At 34.9% G+C, this 16,258-nt stretch overlaps 1 pseudogene; it reads right to left on the reverse strand.

Moving 5' to 3' along the window:
• Window positions 1-11,007: 11,007 nt before the first annotated feature.
• Window positions 11,008-11,586, reverse strand: LOC149148702 (uncharacterized; annotated as a pseudogene).
• Window positions 11,587-16,258: the final 4,672 nt, after the last annotated feature.

The raw sequence follows: 16,258 nt of genomic DNA on the forward strand, positions 1-16,258 counted from the left end.
CCTCTAACAACATTATTCAAGAAAGATGCATTTTCATGGACTCCGAAAGCAACAAAGGCCTTTGAACATCTTAAAGAGGCAATGTGCCAAGCATCGGTCTTAGCTACACCGGACTTCACAAAAACCTTTATTGTGGAATGTGATGCTTCAGGAAATGGAATTGGTGTTGTTCTAATGCAAGATGAAAGACCCATTGCTTTTGAAAGTCGTCCAATCAAGGGAAAGTTTTTAAGCAAAGCTATTTATGAGAAGGAAATGTTGGCAATACTCCATGCACTTAAGAAATGGCGACCCTACCTAATGGGAAGACACTTCAAGGTAAAAATGGATCATGATAGCCTTAAATACTTTTTAGAACAAAGATTATCCTCTGAAGAGCAACAAAAGTGGGTCACAAAGATGTTGGGTTATGACTTTGAAATCATCTACAAAAAAGGGAAGCAAAATGTGGTGGCAGATGCACTCTCAAGAAAGGATGAGGATGTGGAAGCATTGTTGTGCGCCATTTCTATTATCCAACCAGATTGGATAAATGAAGCAAGGGAGGAATGGAAGAATGATGAAGAAGTGTGGGCACTTATTCGAAAGCTACAACAAGATTCCAATACATCTGATACATTTAGCTGGCAAAATGATTCATTATGGTACAAAGATCGCTTATACCTCTGTAAGAATTCCCAGCTAAAACAAAAGATTCTTATGGAATTGCACACTTCTCCCTTAGGAGGGCACTTAGGATTTTTAAAAACTTACCATAGGGTTAAGAAGGAATTTTTTTGGGATGGCCTTAAATCAGATATTCAAAAGTTTGTGGCGGAATGTTTGGTTTGCCAACAAAATAAAGTTGAAACAATTAAGACACCGGGTCTATTACAACCTTTATCCATTCCAAGCCAACGTTGGGAGGAGGTTTCAATGGATTTTATCACAGGTTTACCCAAGTCTGAGGGAAAGAGTGTCATCATGGTGGTAGTTGACAGACTTACCAAATATGCACACTTTTGTGCATTATCACATCCATTTAAAGCTAGTATAGTTTTTACTGCATTTATGGAAACAATTCAAAAGCTACATGGAAACCCAAAGATTATTGTAAGTGACAGAGATCCCATTTTCACTGGAAATTTTTGGACAGAATTATTTTCTTGTCTTGGTACTTAGTTAGCTCATAGCTCATCTTATCATCCTCAATCTGATGGGCAAACTGAGATAGTAAACAAATGTTTGGAAGGATATCTTCGTTGCTTTGTATCTGATAAACAGACACAATGGGTCAAATGGTTGCCTATGGCTGAATGGTGGTATAACACTTCCTTCCATACAGCAACAAAAATGACCCCATTTATGGCACTTTATGGGTATCAACCACCATCCATCACATCATATTTAAGAGAAAATTCTAAGGTTCAAGCAGTGGAACATCACATCGAACATCAACAACAAGTCCTCCAACTCTTAAAGGATAACCTCGTGTTGGCACAAAATAGAATGAAACAACAGGCAGATCAACATCGCAGTGAAAGAAGTTTTGATGTAGGTGATTGGGTATTCCTACGGCTACAACCATATAAGCAAATGTCCCTAAAACAAGCTAAGAAGGATAATAAATTATCACCAAAGTATTATGGTCTGTACAAGGTGTTGCAAAAGATTGGTACTATGGCATACAAATTGGAGCTTCCTGCAGCTTCTCGATTGCACCCAGTTTTCCATGTTTCATGTTTAAAGAAGGTTATAGGCGACAAGCTCCCAGTTCAAACAATATTTCCAGAACTTTACGAGGAAGGAAAAATTATATTGGAACCGGAAGCAGTCACATAAACAAGAACTCGATAGCTACGAAATCGTTCAATTTCAGAGTATCTTATCAAGTGGAAGAACTTATCCACTGAAGATTCCACATGGGAGGATGAGAATTTTATGTAGAAGTATCCAGAACTACTCAAGCGTTGAGGACAACACTTTTTTGAATGAGAGGGGCATGTTGGGTCCCTATAATACTAGTGATTACCCCATTACTATTGTAGTTATACCCCTTATTTATATTGTTGTGCCCCTATTACCCCCATGTTGTTATTTCTGTGCCCCATAGAATCCCTCTATTGTTATTTTTGTGGCTTTATATTATTATTGTTAGGTCGGCTGTATTATATTGTGATTCCTTAGACTCCTATATATAGAAAGGAGGTTTTGTCATTTGTATCATCCAAGAATTGTTCATTTATGTAATGTAAAGGAGGTTGCCCCCTCGAAGACGCTGAATTCTAAGGCATTGATCTATCTTTTCTATCTTTTCTTGAGCTAGTTTCATAACACATATATACCTGAAAGTACGTGGAGGCCCAATCCGTGTTAGCGTTGTCTAATGCGAAACTGCACAGTGAGAGCATTCCTTTATACTTTACGTACTGTAACACTGCCATATATACCCGAAGGTATGTGGACGAGCTACAATATAATCACATACGTAGAATGAGGTATCACACTCGTAATGTATCGCAAACAAGTTAGAGATAACTGCTATGTTTTACGACGACGGAACATGTCTCTACCCTAGAACCTCTAAATGTTTTGCATTAGTTGACAATGCTCCATAAGGTTAACTGGGATTAATTTTAAGTTAATATTGATTAAGAATTTGTCTTTCAAGGTTCACCATGTGATGCCTTTGAAATTCCTAGAATGCAACTATAATGAGAAACATTCTTTCCATTCAATTTGAACAATGAAAACCTTAGCTAATAGGGATAGAGCAATCAGATTCTTTTAATCAAAGAGCATAGAGCACATCTAATGCAATTTCCCTAAACTATTCCTAAAAGCACTCTCAAACTTTTTCAATGCACAATGCAAGTTTTTCTTTTCAATTCCCTTAATGTTGAGATGAACAAAAGGAAACTAATTCACATACAATCAATCAATCTTTTTGCAAGAACGAAGACTTTACGATAGTTCCTTTTCAAAAGAAATGAAGACTTTTACGACACTTTCTTTTTAGAAAAGATTAATTGACCGTAAACTAACTTTGACAATGAATTAATAACGATAAAGAAATCATATAAGAAACACTAAAAAATCAAGGCCAAATTAGGGCTAGGAAAGGAAACACAAATTGATTTTAGAGACACAACAAACATTGATCTTTTACCAAGCAAAAATAGAAGGAAATTTGGAAAAAAAACAAGCCAAAGGTGGGATTTTTGACCTAAGGAGGATCATCGTATCCCTGAATGGGAAACAATACACTTCAGAGCACTGTCATCAAGCCAAGGGTGCTCTGAATCACAATGTGTCATGACCAAGCCTATGTTGGTGCCAGAGAGGCCATTCAAGGGACATTCAAGCATAATGTTTTTCCAAAAAACACTTCAAAAAGCCTGAAATAAGATCAATGGAGGCAACTAAAGTCTACTAGGGTGTACTAGGGTGAGGATAAACTACCGAAATGATGATTGTTCCCCAGCGGAGTCACCAATTTGTTATGTGGAATTTTGCATCTACGAATAAACAAAACTTCCCTAAGTGGGTAGCTACACTTATAACAATAGAATTAAAGTATTTAACCTTTTCCTATAGAAGATAAATAAGACAAGGGACCTACTTGTTATCTTTCGCTTCCCTTTGTCTCCTTTGAATAGCTCCCATCGCTCCTTCTTGAACTAAATCCGCTCGATAAGTACATGCAATCATAAACAAAGGACAAAAACCAATCAAAGCGAGAGATCTATCTACTATAAGAAAATGGAATCGAAAGCATTTTTCACATATAATTATCATACATAACGACAAGAATATGGGAAAAGGTTTAAACAAATTTATTAAGTAGAAGGAAGAGATACAACCAAAGAAGTCTGATCCCATGTCACTCATCCATCTTGAGTTCCATCCTTCATCACACCAAAAGCACAACACTCCGACAGCATAACAATACTTGCTATAATATCAAACCTCAAACCAACAATATCTCCTTACAAATTCTCAAAGTCCAACCCTTGATCACTATGATGAGTGCTCAATTTATAAGGAAATGGAGGTGGTTTTGTCATAAATTGGGCGTTGAATGACTTTCCAATTTTGGAGTTAGTTTCCATGGAGGAAGGGATGAGAGGATATGAGGTTATTTGATTCATTTACTATCCAATTTCGAGCTCATAAGAGAGGATAAGAGGTGGGAATCTTCTAGAATGATCTAGAATGAAAGAATATTCCTAGAACCCTATGAATATTTCACTCAATCTCACCCAGCACAGGTCAAAGTGGGCCTAGGTGCTCCGCAGAGCAGGCTTGAATGGGCCTAAGTGCTTTGCAGTGCAGTTACCCATGACCAAGGCTCGGCTGATCCCTCAAGGAGCCATTTCAGGATGTCTTCAGGCTAGGAAATGCTCAGGAATGATGGAATTCAATGTGATGACTTGTCTAGGGCATGTAGCAACTAAATTAGAGTTTGATGAGCCCTAAAAGTACTAATGCGAATGATGGGAGCGATGTGCCCAAATAGACCTGTAATAGGGTGGTAGTACAAGACAATAGGACACTAGTCCAATTTTCTCTTCGATTCTAAAAGGTGCTATAAATCGAGGTGGTAACTTCATACCTTTCTCAAAGTGAATAGTGTTAGGAAAAACTAAAAAATAAAAATAAAAACTCGGTCCCCTACTTTAAAACTTCGATCGGTAATATGTGCATCAACATAACTCTTTTCCCATCTTGTGCTTCCTTTAAACTTCGTTGAATCTATCTTACCTATTCCTCCATTTTGAAACAATCCTATCGTGACTATTACTGTGTCTTCCATCCTTTCATTGACTCAATGGTGTCCTGCATGGCCTCCCATATAGAGCTTGATAAGGAGGCATCCTAATTGAATTGTGGTAATTGTTGTTATAGGAAAACTCTACCAATGGTAAGTACCTTTCCCACCGAGTCTAATTATCCATGACATACATTATAGGCATATATTCTATAACCTGATTTACTCTTTCAGTCTTTCCATCTATTTATAGATGATATGCAGTGCTAAGGTTTAACTAAGTCCCCAACACTAACTGAAAACTTGTCCAAAATGTATATGTAAAGTGAGAGTCCCTATCAAAATGATCTTTGTGGGTAACCCATGTAGCTAGATAACTTCACCTATAAATACTCAAGCCAAAATGGGAGAAGTCTCTTAGACAAGATAGTTAGCCACCTGGAGATACCGAATACATGGCCAAAATAGAATATGTTAAGGTTGTTTCTCCAAGAAGAGAGCAACTCATCCTTCAAGAGTAAAAAAAAAAGATATTTGCAGTTAATGGTCATGACCACCTTTACAAGTGGAGTGACTTCAAAGAATATGCCAAGGTAATTAGAGTCTTGTAGACAAACAATGTAACTCCTCCAAATGGAAATAGTATAAAGATGTTAGGGAATTATCTCCCAGGATCAACCAAATTGGCCATAAATAGTAATCCCATAGAAACATGTGCCACAATTGTCCATAAAGTTGTTATAACCTCCTCAAAGAAGTGGGGCGTCCTCAATCAATGTGCCAAAGTGGTTAAATGCACATGTACCAACACCTCTCCTCCAAGGAATATGATAAATAGTTCACCCTAAGAGATTGTGTAATGAGGCTAGGACACTCTCCAATATAGTAATAAAGGATCTTCCCAAACCAAGAGAAACTATATGATACAATGTGAAAATAACATACCAAGTGACCAAAACCATGGGTGTCAATGTAGAAGACCACCCAAGCAAGGTCTGAATGCCTCCAAATGCATGAGAAGATGCCAAATAAGGGGAGTGATTTCCTCTATCAAGAAAATAACTACTCACAACATGCCACATCATAGCCAAACTATAAATATCCATTGGCATTCTTCTAACAAACCACAACCACTTTTCCATGTCATCAAGACATCCACCAAAAGGGACATCAATTATGCAACAAAGGGTGGGTGTACTACTTCAAGGTTCACCAATCAAAATCATGAAACAATAATCCAAGTGAAACCCTATGAACACATGCAAACATGCCCAATAACTAATTCACTATGTCAAGGAGCAATAATTAACCAACAATATTTAAGGAAACTCTTAGTTGATGGATATCCCTCGTCATAAATGTGCTAAGGGTAAATCAATTGTTTGAGAAATGTTATGCAAGACCCTCAATCACATTTTAAAAACCATATGTGCTAGATGCAAGCCTCCAAACAAGAAATGATGATGCTAACCAAGGACATAATGTGCATTATCTAACATGGGATATCAATAATAAATCATAGTAACAAACCCCCATGGTTATGCGATTTTGAGGGCAAAGACACTGGGTAAGTGCGCATAAGAACAACTTTCCTTAAGACACCTCAACACTCACCAGAGGTGATCAAAAATGTCATGAGGGAAGTGTTAAGGAGAATATAAGAACAAACCATGACTTCCCTAGTAAATAAAATAATTTAGCTCCATCAAATAATCCTTCAATTTCAAGCTTAGTATAAAGAAGATGTTAATTGATAGTTACTTATATAATTGCCTTTGGTAACAAGATATGCAAAAAAAATTACCTGTGCATTATCAGGAGCTTCTCTCCAAATTGCCCATTTCAAAGCTCCCGTCTCTATTGAAAAAGGAGGTATATGCTCTTCTATGTAGACCCATTTCACTCGACAATGGTACCAAGGAAGTTTGGCTAGATAAGGCTACTGGAGGAGTCTATCTATCAATTTCAGCAAGAGTAATGGCCATCACAAGAATAGATGATCATCGGTACTGGAAATGGATTACTTGTGCTGAGTCGAGATAGGTGTCAAGATCTAGCTAGAAATTTCAGAGCACTAATTGTAAATTTAGGACATGTATGAATATGATAATTATTTCAGTGTACAACCTCTAGCTAACAAAGGGATGAAAATTGGAATCTATAAATTAGTATTTGAAGTTGTTCTTTCCTGGACCATTGCCATAATGGCTATGAATATGACAGTTTGGTTTGAAAAAGATTATCAAGTTGTACTTGTTGCCTAGAGAAAAGGGGACATAATTGCTGGGTAATTAATGAACATTATCTCAATTCCCTCCCAGGACTTTTCTCCAAAAACAACTTATAGTAAATGACCTATTTACCTAAAATTTACAAGTTGAGGATTTTCTTTATATAATTCATTTCATGTAATTTTATCATTTGTAAACATGCACAAAACCAAATTCCATTTATTCAATCCTCCACAACAGTGATACAAATAGAGGAACATCGCTAGATAAGATTTCATTGACTCTTAAGTGGTTGTCTCTTCTCTATTCCAATACTATTCTCATCCCCAAGATCCCATACTGTAGTAGGCTATTGTGAGGAAATCATCTGTGGACGCACCCATGCCTCTGTTATGTGAGAGTTATTGGTTGCTCGAAATTGACAATTTTTCATCACTTTAATCACCACAGTTGCTGAGAGGGATTTTTTTTCTAGGAATTCATAGAGACATCAAGGGAAAAATGATACAACTTGTCCCTTCCCTTGAATACCTTTATGTGATTTCTCTTATTAAATTTCAGTTAAAGAGGGAAATTCTCTTAAAAAGAGGTATGGACAAACATAGTTTTGATTACTGAACATAATTCTAGAATTATAAATCTGCAATACAAACAGAAGTATTTCACAAAAATGAAGGCACAAAACCATTTGGCTTTTGTACAAGTCAGATTTTAGATGTAAAGTAAAATGAACTTTACCAACGCATAAACAAATTTTGGACAGTAACCAACTGGAATTCATGTATATATGCAACTTACAGAGGTTTTTATCTAGTCATCTTTTTTTAACACAAACAACAACATTCATGGAATTAAATGGACAAGATTATAAAATTGAATAAATTAAAAAGAGAATGAGATTAGTATTGATTCTCATGCATGCATTCCTTCATTTTCTTACCCTATATTTACCCAAATGTATATGAAACAATTTGCCTCAGACTAGCAATATCTATTAACTTTGCATTCATATTTTCATAAAATAGAAAAAATAAAAATGCGGACACTATAATAGGGATATACACTAATCATTTCTCAGAAGTTGACCACCAAACTGGTTGCAAATGAGCAATTCACCTACCATCACAGGCACCCGTTGTAGAGCCCACCTGCAAGCAGGGCTATGAGACTGCAAGGGGAAGATGCATTAGTTGTGCTCCAAATCTCACTCAGTGAAACTCACAGTGCTCAGAATGCAGACAGGACCAGAGAGCTACCACAATTGCTTTCAATGAAACTCTAGCCATCTTACCCAACCTCCATTCATCCATGAAGTCCTCCCTCTTAAGCTAACATGATTTAGGATAAGGAGTTCACCTTCTCTGTTGTGCGGTCTCTTGGGAAGACCACCCTCTCGTGCTCCAGTGCATTTAAGGGAGTCTATGTTTCAATTCTCGTATGAGATGTTTGCAGTAGTTGACCTTGGTTGTATATGGTTAATTCCGGCAAAGGAATAGGAATTATAGATTCCTAAATTGCCTAGTCTCTTTGTTCACGCTCAACCATGAGGTTCCGATATCTAGTGTTACAGAGGGATGTGCTTCCTCAGATGAGGAGCATGTGCCCCCATGTTTCCTACATTTATGTGATGAGGAATTCAATGGAAGAAACGTTCATAGGTGTGACTTGTCATTGTTTCATATATATATATATATATATATATATATATATATATATATATATATATATATATATATAGCTTAAGGATTTTGGATAGGATCCCCTATGTCAGGGACCACGACATTTCCTACAATTATGGGGGTGTCTCCACACATTCGCTAGACACATTTCCTAGTCGGTGCATTCACTTTCCTTGGAAATTTGTTGGAATGTCTTGAAATTCTCTTCTCTTATTGGTAATAATCCCTTTTTGCAAATATAATATATTGGAATGCGATGGAAGTTCCAGCAATGGTATGGGCATGCAATAGGTGGATGAGCAGGGTATGAATGTCCCCAATTAATTCACAAGGAGCATAGATTTTGACCTCTATGGATGGTGCACTATTTTTTTTTTCTAAATTCTTGATTAGGTCAGAAGTCTTGCCAAAAGGAAGGTGTAACCTGCTGGCCTGAATCATTCTTAAACGGATGCCAGATCTTTTGCTTGACATTTGTAGGTGGAGTGCCCTTCTTTTTTTTCTCAGTTTTGATGGGGGATAATTGTTTCTGCTGTTATTTCAGGTCTACAGTTGTAAACAATAAAGAAACGAGGGAAACAAATCATGAGACCTATGGAATGTCCCCCTTATTTTGTATTAAAGGTACTGCAAGTGCTGTTCAAGAAATCTCATGTTATGAATGCTTCATTAGGCTTGGATCTTTTTTTAGACTTGGTTATCATTTGGCGAATCTTCCCTTATGTCCTTCGCCAATGGGTAATTAGTTGGTCTTAGACAAATTTTAAAGAAGTTCTGTAGTTAAAAATACTTTTGAGCGATCTATTTCTCTTTAAACTCTGTACTGGTCACTGATCTTTTGTTTACCATTTTGAGTCCATGAAACTCATTGCTAGTGCTTAATCTTAACTCTGTCATTATTATGTGCCCTCATTTTCTCAATGACTTGGGAAGCATGCCCTGACTATGTGTCTAACAAGAAATGTCAAACTTCTGCAGCTAGGAAAAATGGCAAAGCAAAAAGCTTTTGGACCAGGAGTTTGTCACAAGAGCAATATTTCAGATCTCAAAGTTCTATATATTTAAATAGAAATAGGGACATGTTATGTTTTTTTTCCTTGTTGGCTATTTAACTGGAAATTAAAACTCCTTATGCAGAATCTCGTACCATAGAACAGTTCCAACCACGACACAATGTTCTAGTTCTAGCTTCTAACTCCCCAAGATTGATGGGAAAAGCACCATCTCTCATTCATGGGAACAACAACTAAACAAAAGCCTTGTTTCCAGCTTCTTAATAAAAAAATACAATTAATGGTTGTATTTGAAAGGAAAATGATTAATATGGCAGGCATGTAGGAATACTTATAAATCTAGATACAATTTTTAAAGAGTAGTTGTTCATTCATGATCTTGTAAAGGCTAAAGAAGAAAGATTTGAAGATATTAAGAGATTGAAACTTCCAACACTGAATAATTAAATATCCTTCCATAATGGCCACTTAAGCAACAAAATTATCCATGATATGTCGCCCAAATGTAGAAGATTGATCCCGAGCTGAAAATTTCAAATCCAACAAGAAACATAGAAAGTGGTTAAGAAAATTTGTTGTCTTAGCCTATTTATTCCCAGGGCTATGTTGTATAGAGTTTGAATACAAGTTATAGCATAGGTCATATTAATGTGGAATTAAATCTTGAACTAGTGATATGTCGTGTAATTGTGCTGAGAGGTCCATCTTGACCTAAATCTATTAAGTATCAATTTGATTTAAAAAAAATTCTAAGATGTTATCTCAATCATTTCTAACCTTGGTCAATCTGGGAGATTAATAGATTTAGGATTACAGTGGATTTATGCTAACTAAGTAAAGCTTGTATTAAAGGAATCACAAAGATAAAAATCACAAACAAAGGGGCTCACAAAACACACATGCATCCCTAAGCAATGTTAGAACCGGCATGCCTAAAACATTATCTCAGGGACTTGCACCCAAAAGCTAGGCTTTTGAATTGGCTTACTAGAGTACTAAATGCTTTTGGTGCATGTAGTACTTCAAAAGCCACCATTGCTTTCTTACTAATGTATGTTTTAGAGAATGCAATAGTAATAGTGACAATTAGCCAAGGGAGAAATGATAAGTACCAAAAAAAAATGTTTTTATCTGAGACGAATATTTCTCCGTTTAAGCTTGATGTTGACAATGAATAGGGAAATTGATTGAAATCCATGAAGGAAAAAAAAAACAGCAGAGTGTTATATAATATACAGGTTGTGCAAGCCTTTGGATCTGGATTGTTTACCAACATGTGAAAAGGTCTTAAATACAATTCACTGAAGCCTAGAAATCACCTTTTGTAATGTTACTTAATCATCCTCTTCTTCTAGCCTTTGTCCAAAGCCTATGGGCCCAGACTTGGCTAATTTAATCTACGTGGGATTTTTCTCCTTCTTTCTCTTAGCTTCCTCCTCCTCTAATTTCTTTTTCTCTCTCACGTTTCTCTAAAAAGTCTGTAACTTCAAGGTAGACCACCTTAGTTGTGAGAAAAGAGAGGGCAATGAAGGCATCAAGGAGGAGAACAGAAATGAACTGACCTTTAGTAGTATCGGGGACAACTTCTATCGTTGTTTGAGACTATGTTGGTTCGGTAATCTCATCCCCCCAAATGCTAGAGACACCCTCCATAACAATTCAATCCAAATAGGAAATTGGATGCTCAAGGTTGGATTCAATCTGGGATATTCATCCCTCTTCGATGAAGAATCAGATCTTGGCTCTTTGCACAGTGCATTGGTTCGAATATGTTTGAGGACCAATTTTTTCCTGCTGTGGAGTTGAAATAATAGAAAGGGCAAAGTATGACAGTGGTTTGTATGAGATTTTGTACTTATGAGTCTTGGGAGTTGAGGAGGAGGAGTACCTACTTGTATAATTAGCACAACCATTGTTGCAGATGTGGTCTCCAAGGTGCTGATGATAGATCACATGCTCAAATAGAGGAAATTTATGCAACATTGGAGAAACTGGCTGAACAGATGAAGATAGCATGGTATGTACCATATATAAACTTTGACCTACATGACGCGTTGAACAGACCACCGACCCCACTATGTGATCTTCTTAGGATGTTTCGGGTTTAGGTTACGCATAATACTTTAATAGTGGACTAAATGACAGTTATGAATGTAGATATTAGATATCACATAAATTCTCATTTTCTGGAATACCCAAGGGCACTTAATATAGTGTAAGACGTTTGTATATATTTTTGAAAATAGCAGGAAATATTAGGGCAGTATAATGTTATATATTTCCACAATTTGAGAACTTTGGTGCAGTAATGTTTGCACAATCCACTATACTATTTTCTATTGTGTAATTGAATTCAAAATTTAATGATTGATTACAGTCATATGGACAACCGAAACATATGCAGAGCCCATAAGGTCCTAAAGAGTTTAAACATGGCCCTGATATCATATGTGAGGCTCCCTCCTAGGGTCCTCTAACTAAAAACTAAGTTTCTCTAATTTTAAACACAATAAGATGGGAAATAACTTATTTCTATCTAAACATTTATTTGATGACAATATACCATTAAAATTTGTTTACCAAAAATTAAATAAGTAAGAATTTCATTGTAACCATTTACATAAGTAATCAAGAAACGGAGGAATACCTGTTCCAACAGCTTAGTTGAGATGCTCCTGAGTTCCTGATTCTGTTAGGATGCTCCTCTTAACTACCCGACTGAATTTTCCTCCCAGCCAACTAGGAAGTATTTCCTAGCTTAGGGAACCTCCATAAGTTCCCTAGCCCTCCGAGCCCAAGTCCAACTAGATGTAGTGTGTCCAAGTTTAACAAACACTCTCAAGATCCAAATTTGATCTCCCTCCTCTTTCTCCACATCCCTCCTTCAGAATCAAAATCCTCCAAAACCAAAACCAAGACCAAGGATCCCCCCCTCTCCTCTCATCATCCTTCCCCTTTTATGCCTCTTCCTCCCATCCACCTCAACCACCTATCATTAATGTCATGACTACCCCCTCATCCTTTCATTTAGTATCCTTGACTTTTCTTACCATATCTTCTCCCAGGCAGATTTGAGAAGACATTTTGCGGATAAGATATGGATATTTAATTTGGAAATTAATTGGAGAAGATCATATCTTCTCCCAAGTAGATTTTGAGAAGATATTTTGGGGATAAGATATGGATATTTAACTTGGAAATTAACTCGAGAAGACCATATCTTCTCCCAAGTAGATTTTGAGAAGACATTTTGGGATATGGATATTTAATTTGGAATGAACGGAAGGAGGCCATATCCTATCCCAAAATTAATTTTGAGAAGACAAGTTGGGAATTGAATTATAACAATAACAAAATTTATATCAGTAAATAAATTTACAGTTTCACAAATGTAGGTATCTACCAATATTTCTTGATAATTATAAGTCAATATTTTCAGGTAATTTAAACACTAATAAAATTTGCATGATAAGATTAAGTAGGGCATTGCAATTTTTTTTAACTTGAAATATCAATTTTTTTTTAACAATAATGTGACACCAAATTTATAAAATTAATTTTAATTTTATATATAACTTAATATTAAGTGACCAACAAAATGAATGCTCCATATTCCACCTATAGATGCTCTATTCAACCAAAGAACAATAACAATACTAAAGCAATGGAACCTCTTCTCTTTCTAATAGCCCAATGTTTAACATAGTTTGATAGCCACTGAGGGTTAAGTTAGGGCTTTTGCATGCCGCAACCCTCAAATAGTGTTAAGGTTTTGGAAGCTCTAGAATCTTCACGATAGTCCACATGTGACTGGCCTAACACGTAATGGGGGTTGATGTGGCATCCACTTTATACCATGGTGGTCAATAACATAGATTTAGTTACAAGAGGCATAACTTTTGCATATGAACTTTGATTGAGGTGATTTTCACACAGTAGGAATGATTCTTTTATGTAGAACAATGTGGAGGGGCTAACCTCTAAACCCACAAAAATTTTGACCTCAAAAGTTTTGATTTAATGCCTCAAAATGAGCGTGGATGTTTCCAAACCCCAAATGTCAAAACTAGGACCTCCTCTGAAATGGGTCATTAAACTAATTCCACGAATTTTTACACTGAGAAAGTACCAAGATAGATGAGAAATTATATAGTTATCCATTTTAGATCAATATATTGGCACTGAACCTAATATATTTTAGCAAACTTTAGCTCGATTTTATATGGTTCTCTATGTATAAACCTTAAGCAAATATTGACTAACAACACTATAAAATAATTTGTTTACTCTTTCTTCTTAATAAAAAAAACAACAATAATTTCAAACATAAATCTATTTAAAAATTTTCAATATTTAGTATTTTATAAAATGACAAAAACCTATAATATAAATTTTATCACACAATTATAAAAACAAAATTATAAAATAATAGTTTGGCAAATTTTACCAGGTCTCTTCGTACCCGCACCCTCTTGAACTATTAATGAGGGAAAGTTGATAACAACATAAATATAGCTTAATGGTTTTCCAAATTTTCGCCTAATTGACCTTATCCCTCCGCATTTGAGAACAATCTTTAACTTGAAATGGTGTGCAAAAAACATATGCGATTTATCAAGTAGAGTATAGTGGTAACTCACACTATTTTGATTACAATTTCCATGTTTTCAAAGAAATCAACAATTAATTTATTTAAAAAAATAATAATTTTTTTGGCTTCAATAAAAATAATTATATTAAAAAAAAAAGAAAAATAAACAATTAAAAAAATACTCATTTCTCTAAAATACAAAAGAAGAAAAATAATTAAAATTCAAAAGTAATTTGAAGTCAATGACATTTAACTCGCAAAATAAAATTAAAAAGTCGGGAAAAATATACATCCTTGTTAAGGGACAAAAGTAATTTGAAGCCGAGTACACCCTTCCAGTAGATTGCGGAATAGGATTGATAGATGGGTGGACATTACCCAAAAAAGCAATTCTCCTATGGACCAACATCTCAATTTTTTTCCAGTAATAGTTAGAAAATAGATTCCAGAAATGGAGGGACAAACAATTACATATTTAGATATGACACTCATTTGTAATATGACGCGGATTTGTTCGAAAAAGTTGAAACGACATTTCACATTTAAGTGTAACATTAACGTATACTTGTTTGAGAAAAATAAAATTTAGGAAATATTACATTTATATAAATGTACACTGCCTTGCCCGCCACCGTCGTGGACCGGAACTATCCGTTGAATATATAATTTAATATTATTATTTATATCTATTCATTATTCACGCCAAATGAATCGGCTTTCAGAGGGCAGCTTGGAGTCATGAAATACAGCCGACATTCGCACGTGTATGGCCCACATGATAGTGACAATCTGTCCCCGTCATCTATTTCTTGTGGTCTAACGAATCTGGGGAGTCCAGCTCTCATTGAGTGTGCCTGCGCAGGTCACGTTCCAACTCAGACGAGTGACTATGAACGTGGGACCCATTCCTGATCTTGAGGAAATTATAAAAAAATCCATGTCCGAGAAAGAGTCATCGTCTTCAGTTTCTAATAATAAATACAATTATTCTTACGGAATAATTAATGAGTTTTTTTAAATATTATTTTATAAAATACCAAAAATTTTAAATAAAAATGGTTAAAAGAATATGGAAAGAGTTTGAAATACAAATTTATTTAAAAAACAAATATATTAGAAGAATTTAAAAAAATAGAAATTGAAATATATGTTAAAAAAAAAATTATAATTTTTAGGTTTTTAAAAGAATTTTCATAAAAATAAATATAAGCGTTAATGTTGGATTTGTATGTTATATATAAAATGTATTTGATTATCTTAAATAATCATTATAATATATTTTTTCAACATAGTACAACTGTTTGAGGATGAGCATCGTTAGCAAGGCAACCAAGAATCAAACGTCACGGAGGGTGTTGCCCCATGCGAGGGGAGGAGACATGTTAAAATCCAGTCATCTTATGGATTGTGTGGCCCAGGGGACTTTGGTGGCTTAGATGCCCCTGGGTCAAGCTTGGAAGAACACAGAGAACTTGACAAAAAAAAACATTATAATACATTTCAAAATTTTGCCATTTGTGAAAATTTAATGATAACAAATTTCAATTTTAATAACTTTTGATTTCTTGTTTTTAATATTTTTTGTAAGTATAATATATATGTATATATGAAAAAAAAAAATCCATACATACATACATATATATATGAAAAAAGAAAGAAAATTTTATACATTTTTATAAAGTTTAATAGTTAATTTTTGTTCACGATGGTGATCGCATGCTCTGTTAAAGTACTCCTTGATATGAAGTGACTAATTCAATTCCCCTACTTGATTAAGGTGATTTACTAGAAATGATGAAAAATATAATTTTACAAAACTTTAAAAAAACATTAGCCATCAATTTTTATAATTTAAATTAATAATTTCAAAATATTTTATTTATATAAATTTTAGAATTACTATTATAAAAAAAATCTATTAAAAATTTATATTCACATTTATTTCTATGTAAACATTTCAATATTGCAATTTGAATACCTTCGAAAGATAAACT

Source organism: Pinus tabuliformis, chromosome 9 (genome assembly GCF_031772625.1).
Source record: "Pinus tabuliformis cultivar Carrire ecotype Pingquan chromosome 9, CPIR1, whole genome shotgun sequence".
NCBI lineage: Eukaryota > Viridiplantae > Streptophyta > Pinopsida > Pinales > Pinaceae > Pinus > Pinus tabuliformis.